Source organism: Silene latifolia, chromosome X (assembly GCF_048544455.1).
Source record: "Silene latifolia isolate original U9 population chromosome X, ASM4854445v1, whole genome shotgun sequence".
Lineage (NCBI taxonomy): Eukaryota > Viridiplantae > Streptophyta > Magnoliopsida > Caryophyllales > Caryophyllaceae > Silene > Silene latifolia.
In genome coordinates this window covers 211,129,940-211,150,953 of record NC_133537.1, presented here as the reverse complement: position 1 = coordinate 211,150,953, position 21,014 = coordinate 211,129,940, and positions in this window count along the sequence as shown.

Genomic DNA, 21,014 nt, shown 5'->3' with positions numbered 1-21,014 from the left:
AACATATTACTATATACATCTTCTTCACCTTTTTTTACCATATTCACCAATCCACCACAATTATTCATCCAACATTGCTATACAACATATCATCCAGCATACGCAATAGAACATTAGTAAACACATAGCGATCCCATGACACCCCATAGTAACCAGTTTAAAGTTGTTGGGCGAGTTCGCGACATTAGGACGTCTCCCAAGTCTTTGCATTAGCTCCTAACAACTCCTACCCGAGTTTATTTTAATTTGACTCTCTATATTCATTGGGCTCATTAGTTACAGGTTCTAAAATCGTCGCTCTGATACCACTTTGTAACACCCCCATACACCAAGTGCCTTACCAGGAGCACCTAATGCATGGCAATGCTACCATCCCGGTCACCCGAGACATAGTAATCAAAAGTGATCATTAAGAAATGAAGCAAATATGGTAGGCCGACATTTTGTGTTAAAACAGCCAGCTTTCTCAAAAGAAAGGAAGAGCACAATTGCAAGATTCCATGGACAAAATGACCTCATATGGTCCCCTTTTGTGTCCCCTAAAGGTGCCAAAACAATTAAAGATCAATGGGCAAAATTACAAGCTTGCAATTACACTTCCAATGCTCTATAAAGTGTCTGCCATCAGCCTTGTTTTTTAGTCCAAGAGCTGTCCATTTTGGACTCATACGACTAGTTATTTTAGGTGTAATTTGTCAACTTTGTAATTTGTTTTGTTCCTCTTTAATTTGTAGCCTTTAGATTAACTTTTTAGATGGATGGTTTAGATGCATTTTGAGCCTCTATTTAAAGAGCTCCTATCCCATTGTAAAAATGAGATTTTGAGGATTATGTAAATGAATTTAAGAGGCTTTTGAAAAACCCTTGTTTAGTTCTTTGCTTAGTGCTAGAACAACCTCCTTTGCTTAGTGCTTGGAGATGACTCTTTCCATTTGCTTAGTGCTTTGGAAGAGTATTATGTTAGGCTTAAACATGTTTTGTGATCTTGTTTAAGTCATATCTTTCATTTTATGTTTCAAATAAAACCTCGCAAAACAACCCAAACCGAAAACAATACAAATACACAAAAACAGCCTGTCTCAACGAAGTTTAAACAGTCCGTACGACTGTTCGATTTGACATTTTGTTCCTGTTTTGTGTCGTATGTTGGGTTTGTTGTTTTTAGGTCGTGGCTCTTCATCCCTTTCTCATTTGCTCATGCTAATGTGAGGGTGATGATAACCCAAACGGTTTACGGGACCGTCCTATCCCTAGCCCGGTTTTAGGTCTATTTTTATGTTAATTTTGGGATCATTTTCAAAGGTCTTAAATTTCCATGCCATTGTTGTCGTTTTTGCTGCGTTTTTCGACCTATTTTGGGCTGATTAAGGACCACACTCTCATTTTACTCCAAAGTGGTATCAGAGCTTCGGCTCTTGCGTTTTCTTAAACCATGACGATCTTGGGAAATGGTGGTTCTTGGTGTTCTAGGGTGTGACACCGCAAATCTGTGCGTGGCTTGGTTTTTGGGTGTTGGCTTTGGTACGAGTACTTGTGCGCGGTCTCCATTTTCTTGTGTGCTTGGAGTTAAGTGAGTCCTTGCTTCGTGATCTTGGGACAAACTTATGGGCTTGAACTTGCTTCGTGATCTGGTTTAAGTCTTCGTGCTTAGTGTTCGAATCGAGTTGGCTAACAAGAGGATTTTTAAGTATTTGCTGTGTGCTTGCTTAGAATGGGCACTTGTTGTTTCCCTCTTTAACATCTACACTACATTTTTCGAAAATGTTTTTCTTTTGAAATCGTCTTTTGTTATACCATGTTCTTAACCGCAAAAGTTTGAGGACAAACTTTTCTCAACAAAGGGAGTTTGAAGCAAATATGGTAGGCCGACATTTTGTGTTAAAACAGCCAGCTTTCTCGAGAGAAATGAAGAGCACAATTGCAAGATTCCATGGACAAAATGACCTCATATGGTCCCCTTTTGTGTCCCCTAAAGGTGCCAAAACAATTAAAGATCAATGGGCAAAATTACAAGCTTGCAATTATACTTCCAATGCTCTATAAAGTGGCTTGCCAGACCTTTGTTTTTCAGTCCAAGAGCTGTCCATTTTGGACTCATATGACTAGTTATTTTAGGTGTAATTTGTCAACTTTGTAATTTGTTTTGTTCCTCTTTAATTTGTAGCCTTTAGATTAACTTTTTAGATGGATGGTTTAGATGCATTTTGAGCCTCTATTTAAAGAGCTCCTATCCCATTGTAAAAATGAGATTTTGAGGATTATGTAAATGAATTTAAGAGGCTTTTGAAAAACCCTTGTTTAGTTCTTTGCTTAGTGCTAGAACAACCTCCTTTGCTTAGTGCTTGGAGATGACTCTTTCCATTTGCTTAGTGCTTTGGAAGAGTATTATGCTAGGCTTAAACATGTTTTGTGATCTTGTTTAAGTCATACCTCACAAAACAACCCAAACCGAAAACAATACAAATACACAAAAACAGCCTGTCTCAACGAAGTTTAAACAGTCCGTACGACTGTTCGATTTGACATTTTGTTCCTGTTTTGTGTCGTATGTTGGGTTTGTTGTTTTTAGGTCGTGGCTCTTCATCCCTTTCTCATTTGCTCATGCTAATGTGAGGGTGATGATAACCCAAATGATTTACGGGACCGTCCTATCCCTAGCCCGGTTTTAGGTCTATTTTTATGTTAATTTTGGGATCATTTTCAAAGGTCTTAAATTTCCATGCCATTGTTGTCGTTTTTGCTGCGTTTTTCGACCTATTTTGGGCTGATTAAGGACCACACTCTCATTTTACTCCAAAGTGGTATCAGAGCTTCGGCTCTTGCGTTTTCTTAAACCATGATGATCTTGGGAAATGGTGGTCCTTGGTGTTCTAGGGTGTGACACCGCAAATCTGTGCGTGGCTTGGTTTTTGGGTGTTGGCTTTGGTACGAGTACTTGTGCGCGGTCTCCATTTGCTGTGTGCTTGGAGTTAAGTGAGTCCTTGCTTCGTGATCTTGGGACAAACTTATGGGCTTGAACTTGCTTCGTGATCTGGTTTAAGTCTTCGTGCTTAGTGTTCGAATCGAGTTGGCTAACAAGAGGATTTTTAGCCTTTAGATTAACTTTTTAGATGGATGGTTTAGATGCATTTTGAGCCTCTATTTAAAGAGCTCCTATCCCATTGTAAAAATGAGATTTTGAGGATTATGTAAATGAATTTAAGAGGCTTTTGAAAAACCCTTGTTTAGTTCTTTGCTTAGTGCTAGAACAACCTCCTTTGCTTAGTGCTTGGAGATGACTCTTTCCATTTGCTTAGTGCTTTGGAAGAGTATTATGCTAGGCTTAAACATGTTTTGTGATCTTGTTTAAGTCATACCTCACAAAACAACCCAAACCGAAAACAATACAAATACACAAAAACAGCCTGTCTCAACGAAGTTTAAAACAGTCCGTCACGACGTTATTCGATTTGACATTTTGTTCCTGTTTTGTGTCGTATGTTGGGTTTGTTGTTTTTAGGTCGTGGCTCTTCATCCCTTTCTCATTTGCTCATGCTAATGTGAGGGTGATGATAACCCAAACTATTTACGGGACCGTCCTATCCCTAGCCCGGTTTTAGGTCTATTTTTATGTTAATTTTGGGATCATTTTCAAAGGTCTTAAATTTCCATGCCATTGTTGTCGTTTTTGCTGCGTTTTTCGACCTATTTTGGGCTGATTAAGGACCACACTCTCATTTTACTCCAAAGTGGTATCAGAGCTTCGGCTCTTGCGTTTTCTTAAACCATGACGGTCTTGGGAAATGGTGGTCCTTGGTGTTCTAGGGTGTGACACCGCAAACTGCGTGCGTGGCTTGGTTTTTGGGTGTTGGCTTTGGTACGAGTACTTGTGCGCGGTCTCCATTTGCTGTGTGCTTGGAGTTAAGTGAGTCCTTGCTTCGTGATCTTGGGACAAACTTATGGGCTTGAACTTGCTTCGTGATCTGGTTTAAGTCTTCGTGCTTAGTGTTCGAATCGAGTTGGCTAACAAGAGGATTTTTAAGTATTTGCTGTGTGCTTGCTTAGAATGGGCACTTGTTGTTTCCCTCTTTAACATCTACACTACATTTTCTGAAAATGTTTTTCTTTTTGAAATCGTCTTTTGTTATACCATGTTCTTAACCGCAAAAGTTTGAGGACAAACTTTTCTCAACAAAGGGAGTTTGAAGCAAATATGGTAGGCCGACATTTTGTGTTAAAACAGCCAGCTTTCTCGAGAGAAATGAAGAGCACAATTGCAAGATTCCATGGACAAAATGACCTCATATGGTCCCCTTTTGTGTCCCCTAAAGGTGCCAAAACAATTAAAGATCAATGGGCAAAATTACAAGCTTGCAATTACACTTCCAATGCTCTATAAAGTGGCTGCCATCAGCCTTGTTTTTCAGTCCAAGAGCTGTCCATTTTGGACTCATATGACTAGTTATTTTAGGTGTAATTTGTCAACTTTGTAATTTGTTTTGTTCCTCTTTAATTTGTAGCCTTTAGATTAACTTTTTAGATGGATGGTTTAGATGCATTTTGAGCCTCTATTTAAAGAGCTCCTATCCCATTGTAAAAATGAGATTTTGAGGATTATGTAAATGAATTTAAGAGGCTTTTGAAAAACCCTTGTTTAGTTCTTTGCTTAGTGCTAGAACAACCTCCTTTGCTTAGTGCTTGGAGATGACTCTTTCCATTTGCTTAGTGCTTTGGAAGAGTATTATGCTAGGCTTAAACATGTTTTGTGATCTTGTTTAAGTCATACCTCACAAAACAACCCAAACCGAAAACAATACAAATACACAAAAACAGCCTGTCTCAACGAAGTTTAAACAGTCCGTACATTTATCGTTCGATTTGACATTTTGTTCTGTTTTGTGTCGTATGTTGGGTTTGTTGTTTTTAGGTCGTGGCTCTTCATCCCTTTCTCATTTGCTCATGCTAATGTGAGGGTGATGATAACCCAAATGATTTACGGGACCGTCCTATCCCAAGCCCGGTTTTAGGTCTATTTTTATGTTAATTTTGGGATCATTTTCAAAGGTCTTAAATTTCCATGCCATTGTTGTCGTTTTTGCTGCGTTTTTCGACCTATTTTGGGCTGATTAAGGACCACACTCTCATTTTACTCCAAAGTGGTATCGAGCTTGGCTCTTGCGTTTTCTTAAACCATGATGATCTTGGGAAATGGTGGTTCTTGGTGTTCTAGGGTGTGACACCGCAAATCTGTGCGTGGCTTGGTTTTTGGGTGTTGGCTTTGGTACGAGTACTTGTGCGCGGTCTCCATTTGCTGTGTGCTTGGAGTTAAGTGAGTCCTTGCTTCGTGATCTTGGGACAAACTTATGGGCTTGAACTTGCTTCGTGATCTGGTTTAAGTCTTCGTGCTTAGTGTTCGAATCGAGTTGGCTAACAAGAGGATTTTTAAGTATTTCTTTGTGTGCTTGCTTAGAATGGGCACTTGTTGTTTCCCTCTTTAACATCTACACTACATTTTTCTAAAATGTTTTTGTTTTTGAAATCGTCTTTTGTTATACCATGTTCTTAACCGCAAAAGTTTGAGGACAAACTTTTCTCAACAAAGGGAGTTTGAAGCAAATATGGTAGGCCGACATTTTGTGTTAAAACAGCCAGCTTTCTCGAGAGAAATGAAGAGCACAATTGCAAGATTCCATGGACAAAATGACCTCATATGGTCCCCTTTTGTCTCCCCTAAAGGTGCCAAAACAATTAAAGATCAATGGGCAAAATTACAAGCTTGCAATTACACTTCCAATGCTCTATAAAGTGGCTGCCATCAGCCTTGTTTTTCAGTCCAAGAGCTGTCCATTTTGGACTCATATGACTAGTTATTTTAGGTGTAATTTGTCAACTTTGTAATTTGTTTTGTTCCTCTTTAATTTGTAGCCTTTAGATTAACTTTTTAGATGGATGGTTTAGATGCATTTTGAGCCTCTATTTAAAGAGCTCCTATCCCATTGTAAAAATGAGATTTTGAGGATTATGTAAATGAATTTAAGAGGCTTTTGAAAAACCCTTGTTTAGTTCTTTGCTTAGTGCTAGAACAACCTCCTTTGCTTAGTGCTTGGAGATGACTCTTTCCATTTGCTTAGTGCTTTGGAAGAGTATTATGCTAGGCTTAAACATGTTTTGTGATCTTGTTTAAGTCATACCTCACAAAACAACCCAAACCGAAAACAATACAAATACACAAAAACAGCCTGTCTCAACGAAGTTTAAACAGTCCGTACGACTGTTCGATTTGACATTTTGTTCCTGTTTTGTGTCGTATGTTGGGTTTGTTGTTTTTAGGTCGTGGCTCTTCATCCCTTTCTCATTTGCTCATGCTAATGTGAGGGTGATGATAACCCAAACGATTTACGGGACCGTCCTATCCCTAGCCCGGTTTTAGGTCTATTTTTATGTTAATTTTGGGATCATTTTCAAAGGTCTTAAATTTCCATGCCATTGTTGTCGTTTTTGCTGCGTTTTTCGACCTATTTTGGGCTGATTAAGGACCACACTCTCATTTTACTCCAAAGTGGTATCAGAGCTTCGGCTCTTGCGTTTTCTTAAACCATGACGGTCTTGGGAAATGGTGGTCCTTGGTGTTCTAGGGTGTGACACCGCAAATCTGTGCGTGGCTTGGTTTTTGGGTGTTGGCTTTGGTACGAGTACTTGTGCGCGGTCTCCATTTGCTGTGTGCTTGGAGTTAAGTGAGTCCTTGCTTCGTGATCTTGGGACAAACTTATGGGCTTGAACTTGCTTCGTGATCTGGTTTAAGTCTTCGTGCTTAGTGTTCGAATCGAGTTGGCTAACAAGAGGATTTTTAAGTATTTGCTGTGTGCTTGCTTAGAATGGGCACTTGTTGTTTCCCTCTTTAACATCTACACTACATTTTCTGAAAATGTTTTTCTTTTTGAAATCGTCTTTTGTTATACCATGTTCTTAACCGCAAAAGTTTGAGGACAAACTTTTCTCAACAAAGGGAGTTTGAAGCAAATATGGTAGGCCGACATTTTGTGTTAAAACAGCCAGCTTTCTCGAGAGAAATGAAGAGCACAATTGCAAGATTCCATGGACAAAATGACCTCATATGGTCCCCTTTTGTGTCCCCTAAAGGTGCCAAAACAATTAAAGATCAATGGGCAAAATTACAAGCTTGCAATTACACTTCCAATGCTCTATAAAGTGGCTGCCATCAGCCTTGTTTTTCAGTCCAAGAGCTGTCCATTTTGGACTCATATGACTAGTTATTTTAGGGGTAATTTGTCAACTTTGTAATTTGTTTTGTTCCTCTTTAATTTGTAGCCTTTAGATTAACTTTTTAGATGGATGGTTTAGATGCATTTTGAGCCTCTATTTAAAGAGCTCCTATCCCATTGTAAAAATGAGATTTTGAGGATTATGTAAATGAATTTAAGAGGCTTTTGAAAAACCCTTGTTTAGTTCTTTGCTTAGTGCTAGAACAACCTCCTTTGCTTAGTGCTTGGAGATGACTCTTTCCATTTGCTTAGTGCTTTGGAAGAGTATTATGCTAGGCTTAAACATGTTTTGTGATCTTGTTTAAGTCATACCTCACAAAACAACCCAAACCGAAAACAATACAAATACACAAAAACAGCCTGTCTCAACGAAGTTTAAACAGTCCGTCATTTACGATCGTTCGATTTGACATTTTGTTCCTGTTTTGTGTCGTATGTTGGGTTTGTTGTTTTTAGGTCGTGGCTCTTCATCCCTTTCTCATTTGCTCATGCTAATGTGAGGGTGATGATAACCCAAACGATTTACGGGACCGTCCTATCTCTAGCCCGGTTTTAGGTCTATTTTTATGTTAATTTTGGGATCATTTTCAAAGGTCTTAAATTTCCATGCCATTGTTGTCGTTTTTGCTGCGTTTTTCGACCTATTTTGGGCTGATTAAGGACCACACTCTCATTTTACTCCAAAGTGGTATCAGAGCTTCGGCTCTTGCGTTTTCTTAAACCATGATGATCTTGGGAAATGGTGGTTCTTGGTGTTCTAGGGTGTGACACCGCAAATCTGTGCGTGGCTTGGTTTTTGGGTGTTGGCTTTGGTACGAGTACTTGTGCGCGGTCTCCATTTGCTGTGTGCTTGGAGTTAAGTGAGTCCTTGCTTCGTGATCTTGGGACAAACTTATGGGCTTGAACTTGCTTCGTGATCTGGTTTAAGTCTTCGTGCTTAGTGTTCGAATCGAGTTGGCTAACAAGAGGATTTTTAAGTATTTGCTGTGTGCTTGCTTAGAATGGGCACTTGTTGTTTCCCTCTTTAACATCTACACTACATTTTCTGAAAATGTTTTTGTTTTTGAAATCGTCTTTTGTTATACCATGTTCTTAACCGCAAAAGTTTGAGGACAAACTTTTCTCAACAAAGGGAGTTTGAAGCAAATATGGTAGGCCGACATTTTGTGTTAAAACAGCCAGCTTTCTCGAGAGAAATGAAGAGCACAATTGCAAGATTCCATGGACAAAATGACCTCATATGGTCCCCTTTTGTGTCCCCTAAAGGTGCCAAAACAATTAAAGATCAATGGGCAAAATTACAAGCTTGCAATTACACTTCCAATGCTCTATAAAGTGGCTGCCATCAGCCTTGTTTTTCAGTCCAAGAGCTGTCCATTTTGGACTCATATGACTAGTTATTTTAGGTGTAATTTGTCAACTTTGTAATTTGTTTTGTTCCTCTTTAATTTGTAGCCTTTAGATTAACTTTTTAGATGGATGGTTTAGATGCATTTTGAGCCTCTATTTAAAGAGCTCCTATCCCATTGTAAAAATGAGATTTTGAGGATTATGTAAATGAATTTAAGAGGCTTTTGAAAAACCCTTGTTTAGTTCTTTGCTTAGTGCTAGAACAACCTCCTTTGCTTAGTGCTTGGAGATGACTCTTTCCATTTGCTTAGTGCTTTGGAAGAGTATTATGCTAGGCTTAAACATGTTTTGTGATCTTGTTTAAGTCATATCTTTCATTTTATGTTTCAAATAAAACCTCACAAAACAGTCCAAACCGAAAACAATACAAATACACAAAAACAGCCTGTCTCAACGAAGTTTAAACAGTCCGTACGACTGTTCGATTTGACATTTTGTTCCTGTTTTGTGTCGTATGTTGGGTTTGTTGTTTTTAGGTCGTGGCTCTTCATCCCTTTCTCATTTGCTCATGCTAATGTGAGGGTGATGATAACCCAAACGGTTTACGGGACCGTCCTATCCCTAGCCCGGTTTTAGGTCTATTTTTATGTTAATTTTGGGATCATTTTCAAAGGTCTTAAATTTCCATGCCATTGTTGTCGTTTTTGCTGCGTTTTTCGACCTATTTTGGGCTGATTAAGGACCACACTCTCATTTTACTCCAAAGTGGCCTCAGAGCTTCGGCTCTTGCGTTTTCTTAAACCATGACGATCTTGGGAAATGGTGGTCCTTGGTGTTCTAGGGTGTGACACCGCAAATCTGTGCGTGGCTTGGTTTTTGGGTGTTGGCTTTGGTACGAGTACTTGTGCGCGGTCTCCATTTGTTGTGTGCTTGGAGTTAATTGAGTCCTTGCTTCGTGATCTTGGGACAAACTTATGGGCTTGAACTTGCTTCGTGATCTGGTTTAAGTCTTCGTGCTTAGTGTTCGAATCGAGTTGGCTAACAAGAGGATTTTTAAGTATTTGCTGTGTGCTTGCTTAGAATGGGCACTTGTTGTTTCCCTCTTTAACATCTACACTACATTTTCTGAAAATGTTTTTGTTTTTGAAATCGTCTTTTGTTATACCATGTTCTTAACCGCAAAAGTTTGAGGACAAACTTTTCTCAACAAACGGAGTTTGAAGCAAATATGGTAGGCCGACATTTTGTGTTAAAAAACAAACTTTCTCGAGAGAAATGAAGAGCACAATTGCAAGATTCCATGGACAAAATGACCTCATATGGTCCCCTTTTGTGTCCCCTAAAGGTGCCAAAACAATTAAAGATCAATGGGCAAAATTACAAGCTTGCAATTACACTTCCAATGCTCTATAAAGTGGCTGCCATCAGCCTTGTTTTTCAGTCCAAGAGCTGTCCATTTTGGACTCATATGACTAGTTATTTTAGGTGTAATTTGTCAACTTTGTAATTTGTTTTGTTCCTCTTTAATTTGTAGCCTTTAGATTAACTTTTTAGATGGATGGTTTAGATGCATTTTGAGCCTCTATTTAAAGAGCTCCTATCCCATTGTAAAAATGAGATTTTGAGGATTATGTAAATGAATTTAAGAGGTTTTTGAAAAACCCTTGTTTAGTTCTTTGCTTAGTGCTAGAACAACCTCCTTTGCTTAGTGCTTGGAGATGACTCTTTTCATTTGCTTAGTGCTTTGGAAGAGTATTATCCTAGGCTTAAACATGTTTTGTGATCTTGTTTAAGTCATATCTTTCATTTTATGTTTCAAATAAAACCTCACAAAATAACCCAAACCGAAAACAATACAAATACACAAATACAGCCTGTCTCAACGAAGTTTAAACAGTCCGTACGACTGTTCAATTTGACATTTTGTTCCTGTTTTGTGTCGTATGTTGGGTTTGTTGTTTTTAGGTCGTGGGTCTTCTTCCCTTTCTCATTTGCTCATGCTAATGTGAGGGTGATGATAACCCAAACGGTTTACGGGACCGTCCTATCCCTAGCCCGGTTTTAGGTCTATTTTTATGTTCATTTTGGGATCATTTTCAAAGGTCTTAAATTTCCTTGCAATTGTTGTCGTTTTTGCTGCGTTTTTCGGCCTATTTTGGGCTGATTAAGGACCACACTCTCATTTTACTCTAAGAAACGTACATTAAGTAAATTAATTTAAAGTAATTACATCAAAACCAAACTATAAAGTACAATACAACTGTTTCAAACCAAAACCAACTAAAGTAAATAAAATGCCATGACACAACAGCGGAAGATTACTATCAGACTCGTGGTGACTCAATCCCCAGCTAATCCCGCGCGCATACACAGTATACCTGCTAGACAACTCCTCACCACCCCCAAAAGGATCACCACAGTTTTTAAAACATTTAAACGGGGTCAGTTATTGCATAAATAATATAAGATAAACAACAACAGATACACAATCACAATTTCCAACACCGTCACATCACCAATCATCTGACTACACACTAAAGTGTGTAGCCCTGCTAGAATATCCATCGTAACAGACATTCCTCACCGCCAGTAGGGGACCGCAACCGTTCCCACCTAAGCCCCGCGCATCTCATCCGAGCGGATAACCCATGTTCCTTAATGTGCACATCCCCTTCTGTGGCGGGTTCCACAGAGGGCGAATCAAGGGCGTGAAGCCACTCCCGCAAGTGACTCCACTCAGCCGAGGGCACACCTCGAGAACCACAGACAATCAACAATAACCATCACAATATCAATTCAAAACAATGCCAATACTAATTACGATATAATCATCAAGCCAATCAACCAAACAACCATCTTATAATCATTTATACAATAACTGAGTAGGGAAACCCTACCTGGAATAAGCAAATCACCAAGATCGTCACAATCAGCTAATCAAAATCGTTCTTCAACGCAATCATCTCCTATAATCACACAATCACACAATCATACAATCACTATCTAATACACATCATACTCCTAAAACCCCCCAAAATACCCAATTAGGGTTTCAACCTAACTCAATAAAACGACATAAACACTGTACAAGGATCTTACCCACAATGCGATGGTCTTAACGACGTAAAGAACTTAACGATACGATGACTCTAGCCCTTAGGATTTGATAGCTATATGAGAATGGAAAGCTACGTAACTTGTGTTCTCTTGTGAAAAGTTTAGAATGAAGTAAGAATGACAAAGAAATGACAAAATATGTTTTAATAATCTTCTCGCGTTGCTATCAAACCCCGACAAATAACCCGTAAAAAGTAACTTACTTGATCGAGTAAGTAACTTACTCGATCGAGTGACCCTTACTCGATCGAGTCCCCAACTTACTTGATCGAGTACCCTTCAGCAGAACACTGTTTCGTAAACCAAACATACTTACTCGATAGAATAAGCCCCACTCGATAGAGTACCCAAAGACATAGAAAACCATAGTATTACAGAGATCATTACCATGATACTTCAAGACGTTCATTTCAACCCTAGAGCACTGATCACTGACACCAGCTCAAATTAGTAGAAAGGATGGAGAAAGTCGATCAATTGAACCAACAATCAAGGAATACTCTTCAAGATCACTACTGGAGAAGGAGAGATTTTCAAAGGAGAACCCGAAGACGATGAATTCGAGACAGAGTCAGAATCAGAGTCAGGGTCGGAATCTAAGTCTAGAGAAGTCAGTAGAGAGTCTCCTCCTGTCGTCACTCCCCACACTTCTATTTCTCCTAGCATAGTATCGCATAGTAACAGTAGCTTGGGGAATGTCCCAGCAGCTGTCCCTTTAACGCCACTAACTACTACACAGATGGCTTCTTTGTTTCAGCTGTTTTCAAACATTAATATGAATAAATCTGATTTTGCTTACTCCTTATGTTATTCTGAATGTAATTCTGTTTACGATGATAATGAGGATGATCCTGACCCAGACTCAATCGAATTACCTCCCTATATAATTAAAGAAATATTAGAAGAGGGGGAAGGGGCACCAATTATAGAAAACACCGAACCTATCAACGTAAGAACGGAATTAGAACCCCAAGAATGCTATGAGAAATGCCTCTTAATTTGCTAGAATGAGATCCCTAATTTTCAATCAATTTTTAGGGTTTTTGTGTTTTTAATGAGAGAATTAGGTAAAAAAGAATAAGAGAAAATGATCTCTCTTTTTCTTCCTTAAAACCGTGTGAAGGGATTGAATTAGGGGAGAGATTTTTCTCCTCTTTTTCTGTTTTACCTACTACCAAAAATAAGGAGGAAATCTTCTTATTTTTAGGCTGTAGTAAAAAATGTATAAAATGTGCGTTATTTATAAATTGTCATTTATGTCGTCCTGTATTAATAAGTCCACACACTTAATACCGGTCCGTCATCATTTATTATGACAATATCATATAATATATACATTAACTATAAATATCGCATATTTATAATTTGTTAATTAAATATAACCGATTACGTTTAATTACGAATTAACATCTTAATTCGTTTAAGCTAACATTATATACATTAATTAAATATAACAGTTTATATTCAATTTACGAATTAACAGTTAATCCGTCTCAGCTAATATTATTTAATTGTATTAAATTATCGTCTCATCATCACATTAACTAACTGTTTAGTCAAATACATAGACTAACCTTTTAGTCAGGCATCAATGTGATTATATTTTCATACAATCACATCTCTCAAACACATCCTTTAGGTGTGACTTTTAGGGACCAGTTGATCACCGCCATCAGTATGATAATAACGTCAAACTTCTAGCAAGCCAACCGTTATTAAGTAAACGTTAATCAACTGATAAAATACTAAGTTTACCCTTGTGAAACTATAAGAGATTTATATACGTTATCACACTAACTGTGGAGGACACAAGCTCCAACAAAATCCCACTTGTCCTCACAAATGTATGTGCGATAACCGATTCTCATATCCTAAAATTTCTCCCACTCAATGTAAAATAATTTGCAAAATCCGTATTCACAAAGTTCGTATTTTACAAGTGATCAATATCAAGAGTGGTTTTCCCGACTAGAGAGTAACTTAACTGATAAACAAATCATCATTCGAGCATGGCCATGCATTTCAGTTACAACTCCTCGAGTGGCCCTGAGAAATAACTAAACCTGATAAAGGTTGGATATTTTCTTCAACTCGAATTCTGCAGATAAAAGCACACTATGAAATGACCCAGAAAAAATCTGCTTAGCCTCCTGTTACGGCCGACCATGAGAAAGAAACCAAAGTCACCCAAAAACTGCTCTAATCTCAAGAGACAGTCGATAGTCAAAAGAATCGACTCTAGGAACACAATGGACGTCCAATCCACGACCTGGCACTGAATGTTTTTAAACATTTAGGACTCCATTACGTTGTCACAATTGTCCTACGAGGTATCGTTATAACTCGCATCTGTGATCGATCAACCAACTGTTTGACTTATGGCTCGTTGAACCAACCATCAATGAAATTCACAAAATAATAGCCAGAGTTATCAGCTCATGTAGGTGATTACGGACCAAAACAAATATAATGTAATTCAGTTCACTTTGTGGCGTTCAATGTTGTCGTACAATCCACATGAAAAACAAAATATAAAATAAAACGATGAAGTTATAAATAGCATATGAAAAAGATAATGTATCGAATCCATAATCAACTAGTACAACTCAGGAACACGTTTAATTCCCATGGAAATAACGTGCCCTTCATGCTTATCATATAACAATGGTTTAGTGAGAGGGTCCGTGATGTTGTCATCCGAAGCAATCTTGTCAATCACTATCTCCTCTTGCTCCACGTAATTACGGATCAGGTGAGCCTTCCGATGTACATGTCTAGACTTGTTGCTAGACTTAGGCTCCTTAGCCTGGAAGATGGCACCTCTATTGTCACAATAGATAGTGATTGGGTCATTCGAACTAGGAACTATGGTTAGTCCTTGTAAGAATTGACGCATCCATATAGCTTCCTTTGCTGCTTCTGAAGCGGCATAGTACTCGGATTCAGTAGTAGAATCTACTACAACATTCTGTTTGGAACTCTTCCAGCTGACCGCATCACCATTAAGAGTAAAGACGAATCTAGACTGAGATTTCGAATCATCTCGGTCTGTTTGGAAGCTAGCATCTGCGTAACCGATTGCACATAGCTTAGTATCTCCTCCATAAGTCAATACCCAATCCTTAGTCCTCCGTAGGTACTTGAGGATGTTTTTAACAGCTATCTAGTGTGTTTTACCTGGATTGCCTTGGTACCGACTTGTCATACTCAATGCATATGCCACGTCTGGACGTGTGCACATCATGGCATATATGATTGCTCCTATTGCAGATGCATAAGGAACACGACTCATGCGTTCAACCCCTTCAGGTGTCGTGGGTGAGTGAGACTTGCTCAAATGCATCCCAGACGTCATTGGAAGGTTCCCCTTCTTGGAGTTGGTCATGCTGAACCTCTCAAGAATCTTATCCAAATAAGACTCCTGACTTAGTGATAACATCCGTCGTGATCTATCTAGATTGATACGGATTCCCAATATGCATTGCGCCTCACCCAGATCTTTCATCTGGAAATGGTTCTTCAACCATCCTTTTACCGAAGATAAGAGAGGATTGTCATTCTCAATCAAGAGTATGTCAGCGACATACAATATCAAGAAAGCAATCTAACTCCCACTCGACTTGACATATAAGCATGGTTCCTCGACCGATCGAGTGAAACCATACTCTTTTATCACCTGGTCGAAACGATGATTCCAACTCCGAGAAGCTTGCTTAAGTCCATAAATGGAACGCTTAAGCTTGCACACTTTCTTAGGATTTTCAGGATCTATGAAACCTTCGGGTTGCACCATGTACAACTCCTCCTCCAAATAACCATTTAAGAAGGCAGTTTTCACATCCATCTGCCAAATTTCATAGTCATGAAAAGCGGCAATCGCTAAGATTATCCGAATGGAACGAGGCATTACTACGGGTGCAAAAATTTCATCATAATGCAATCCGTGCACTTGAGTGATACCTTTTGCCACTAGTCGTGCCTTATAGGTATCTGGTTGCCCCTCTACAGAATGCTTTATTTTGTAAAGCCATTTGCACTGAAGAGGTCGTACCTTGTTAGGTAAATCAACAAGATCCCATACGTCTCTCATACATGGAGTCCATCTCGGATTGCATGGCTTCAAGCCATAGCTTTGAGTCGGAACATGCCATGGCACCTTTATAGGTAGCGGGTTCATTACTCTCTAGGACCAAAACGTCATTTTCCTCGACCATACCAATGTATCTGTCTGGAGGATTATAGACTCTACCCGACCTCCTAGGTTCCTGAGGAATATTAACCTAATCATCAGTTGAAGGAAGAACTTGCTCCATCTGTTCCTCGGTTGTTGGTTGTTGAATCTCCGACAGCTCGAAGGTTCTATTACTTGACTTGTTCTTGAGAAATTATTTCTCTAAGAACTTTGCACTAGCCGCAACAAAAACTCGATGTTCGGTAGGTGAATAGAAGTAATGACCAAACATTCCTTTTGGATAACCAATAAAGTATGTCTTGACCGATCGCGGGCCGAGCTTATCCTCGTGTCTCCACTTGAAATAAGCCTCGAAGCCCCAAACCCGAATAAATGACAAGTTAGGGACCGTTCCCTTCCACATTTCATATGGAGTCTTGTCGACAGCTTTAGACGGACTTCGGTTAAGTATAAGAGTAGCTGACCAAAGAGCAAAGTCCCATAATGAATCAGGCACTACCGTGTGACTCATCATGGATCGAACCATATCAAGTAGTGTTCGATTTCTCCGTTCGGATACACCATTTAATTGAGGTGTTCCAGGTGGAGTTAACTGTAAAACTATTCCACAGTCTTTAAGGTGTTGATCAAACTCATTTGAAAGATATTCGCCACCCCGATCTGAACGGAGTGCTTTAACCTTTCTATCCAGTTGGTTCTCAACCTTATTCTGGTATTCCTTGAATTTTTCAAAGAACTCACTTTTATGCTTCATTAAGTAGACATATCCGTATCTACTCAAATCGTCCGTGAAAGTGATAAAATATCTATAGCCATCTCTAGCGGTAATTGACATAGGTCCACATACATCATTATGTATGAGTCCTAATAGGTCACTAGCGCGCATTCCAACACCTTTGAAGGAAATTCGAGTCATTTTGCCGATAAGACATGATTCACACGTGCCAAAAATAAAGAAATCAAATGTGGGAATAGTCCCATTCTCAATGAGTTTCTATACACGTTTTTCATTTATGTGCCCCATTCGACAATGCCATAGATAAGTTTGATCTTTGTCACCAACCTTTAATTTCTTATTATTCACATGTAACATATCTGTGGTTTGATCTAAGATATAAATTCCATTCATGGAAACTGCTTTGCCATAAATCATTTCATTAAAAGAGAAATTACAGCTATTGTCCTTTTTTGAAAATGAAAAACCGTCTTTATTAAGTACGGAAACAGAAATAATATTCTTAGATAAACTAGGTACATAGTAACAGTTATATAAATATAACTCAAACCCACTAGGGAGCTGGATTACGTATGTTCCTTTTGAGACTGCAGCAACTCGTGCTCCATTCCCGACTCGCAGGTCCACATCACCCTTTGCGAGGGGTTTGATGTTTTTTAGGCCCTGCAAATGATTACACAGATGAGAACCACAACCAGTATCAAGTACCCAAGTTCCGAAACTTGCATGGTTAATCTCAATCATATGAATATAAGATGACATACCAACAGGAGTGACGTGGCCTGCTTTTATGTCCTCACGGTACACGGGAGAGTTCCTCCTCCAATGCCCACTCTTGTGACAATGGTGGCACTCAACGTTACCGTCCTTGCTCTTTGCCATGCCTAGTGAGCCACTAGTCTCACCAGGCCCACTCTTACCGTTTCCTGACTTTTTAAACTTTGGCTTTCCTACAGTTAGGTCGCTGTGAGCCTTGCCTTACCCTTATTCTTGTTGGAAATCATGAGAACATCTTACTTCATGCTCCCACTCAATTTCATATCCTTCTCGGTCTGTACGAGAAGTGAGTGTAGCTCATAAGGACTTTTCTTCATGTCATTCATGTAGTAATTTGCCCTGAAAAGGGCAAAACCATCATGAAGTGAATGAAGCATACGGTCAATGACTATGCTCTCACTGATTTTGCAATCAAGTGCCTCCAATTTCTCGACATTCTCAATCATGTTAAGAATGCGTGGGCTAACCGGTTGGCCCTTCTGGAGTTTCACATTAAAGAAGCGACAGGTATGCTCATAAGTAACGATTCTCGGTGCTTTTGAGAACTCATTAGTGAGCGTGGTGAAAATCTTATTTGCACCTTGGGCAATGAAGCGTCTTTGCAAATTGGTTTCCATTACAAAAATGAGTACGTTCTTTATTGCACCCGCTTCCATAACGAAGTCACTATAAGCAATTGACTCGTTAGCTCTTGCATTGGGGCCTGGGTTTGGCGGTATTGGCTCAGTTAAGTACTTGAGCTTACCGTCAGTAATGGAAGCATTCTGTAATGATGCCTCCCAGTCCGCATAGTTGGACCCGTCATTTTTCAGTCGTGTGAACTGATTCATGTGGTCCATGAAAGCTTTTAGCCAGGACTCGCGTCCAAGTGTGGCACTTGGCATAGGGATTTCGTTATTTCCAGCCATTTGTTGTAACAGTATTATCAATATAAACGAATTCTACACTGCGAAAAGAAGAAAAAATATAATAATCATACTCATCGTTTTGATTTAAGTCTAATGCAAAACTGTTATAAGCGAAGACTCAAGCATTTATACAATTGACCTCCCTCAAAAATTATATAAATGATCCCAAGACTCAATTATCTGTAAATTGATAAGCCAACCTCTTGGCTAATTTACTATTAGAATTCTTGGTCGATAAATTTCTGTAAATTCTATCTATAGTCCATCATAATCATGAGAAACTCTTCGGATTATAATGTTGAGGTAAACTAAGTCAACACAAACTACTTACCCAACGTAGAAGGGGTCATATGGAGAGTAAGGTCCTATATGCCTACCGACGAAGAAGGGATTCATAGTTGTTTGGCCTTATAAAGACTAGTCTCAATTTCAGTTTTAGAGGAAGATCCCATCAACTTTATTTTAATTCATTTTAAGTGAACTAATATCTAGCATGCGAGAATGAATAAACTAAGATGATGGCTTAAAATTGTGCGACATCTGTATGTCTATGAAAACTAACATCCAAACTATATGAGTCAGTTTTCATGCATTTAAGTAGTAGGTGGTTTGGTTTAGGCGGAATATGATGCACTAACTATTATGCAATGAAAAGCAATAAGAATGGAAAATCGTAAAACAAAATAAAGTCCTAGTGTGGCCTATCTACCAAAATGAACATAAATACAACTTTGGAATCCATCCTTGGACCCGAGAAGCTTGTCTTGATGTTCCATCTTGGTCCATGTAGCGGGAGTGAGCAATCCAATCTTCATCTTTAGTCTTCTTTAAAATTACAATTAAAATTACAAAATAACCCTATTTACATTCTAATTTGAAAAACATAATACTTAAAGAAAATTAAAGGAGATTCGAGATCTCAAAATTACATTAAAATTATGTTTCCATCAAACATAATTAACTAAGGCCACACTAGGTATTACAAATTACAACCGATTGCAAAAATACGTAAATTAAACCATTCAACTAAACATTCAACTAAATAAAAATGCATCAACTATAAATTAATCATTCAAGACATAATTCCTTAATTATGTAGAGTAATTTATCCAAACCACCTATTTAAATGATCAAATTATGTGACAATTCCTCAATTACTCACATTAATTTCAATCTTAATTCACATTAACCTATAATATGAATTAATCTAACATTATTTTAAACTTCTTTAAAATAATTTGGGTATCTCAAATTTGTGAACCTTTTCACAACAATCAATTATACATTATAAATAATGTATAAAGATTATTGGCCAAAAAAAAATTGTTTTATTAATGCTCTCGGGCAAATCGAAAAAACAAAAAACAGATTTTTTTTTCTTTTTCTCTCGGCATTTCCATAAAACGAAAAAAAAAACAATTTTTTTTTCAATGGTTGCGGCATTTCTGCCCTAAAACCGAAAAAAAAAAATTCTTCTAATGCTTGCGGCATTTCTGCCCAAAAAAGAAAAAAACAGTTTTTTTTTTTTTTAAAACAACTCATTTGTTATGAACAATTGTTTAAAGTTGCTATTATAACAAGATTGGCATAATCATCTTTTTAATTTAAACATATATTCAAACTAGATGATTCAATTTAACCTCTTAAAATAAATATCTAAATCATGATTAAATCGATTATCCGGATATTTGATTCATCACAATTGATTTGAACATGATTAAATTAACTTGTATGCCAAAATTATATAGGAAAAACAAATCATCAACAATTAAAAAACAATTTCCATTTACATTTTAATTTAATTCTTATTAAATCAAAACATCTACAAAATTATCATATTATCATCTTAACCTATTCAAACAATAATATGAATAAATCAAAATGGAACAATGCATCAAAAACAAAGGAAAAGAAAACAGAAACCCTCTCGGCAAAAAAAAAATTCCACGGCCGAAAGGTTTTTTTTTTCTTCAAATTTTTGTTTAAATTCATTTATGAAAATCATATAAAATAATTTCGTGGCCTATGCTCTGATACCACTTGTGGGAAATATCGGTATACTTCATCAAAAATTTGGATTATAACAAAATTATAAAAATGAAAATGCGAGTCATAAATGAAATTACATAAACAAAAGGAGTAGAGATTATGAATCAACCTTTGGTCCTAGCAAATTTGGCCTAAGAACAATATCGAAATCGATATTCTCCTAATCGTTGCACCCAAAATGCTATGAGAAATGTCTCTCAATTTGCTAGAATGAGATCCCTAATTTTCAATCAAGTTTTAGGGTTTTTGTGTTTTTGATGAGAGAATTAGGTCAAAAAGAATAAGAGAAAATGATCTCTCTTTTTCTTCCTTAAAACCGTGTGAAGGGAGTGAATTAGGGGATATATTTTTCTCCTTTTTTTTCTCTTTTTCGGTTTTACCTACTACCAAAAATAAGGAAGAAATCTTCTTATTTGTAGGTTATAGTCAAAAATGTATAAAATGTGCATTATTTATAAATTGTCATTTATGTCATCCTGTATTAATAAGTCCACACACTTAATACCGATCCGTCATCATTTATTATGACAATATCGTATAATATATACATTAATTATAAATATCGCATATTTATAATTTGCTAATTAAATATAACCGATTACGTTTAATTATGAATTAACATC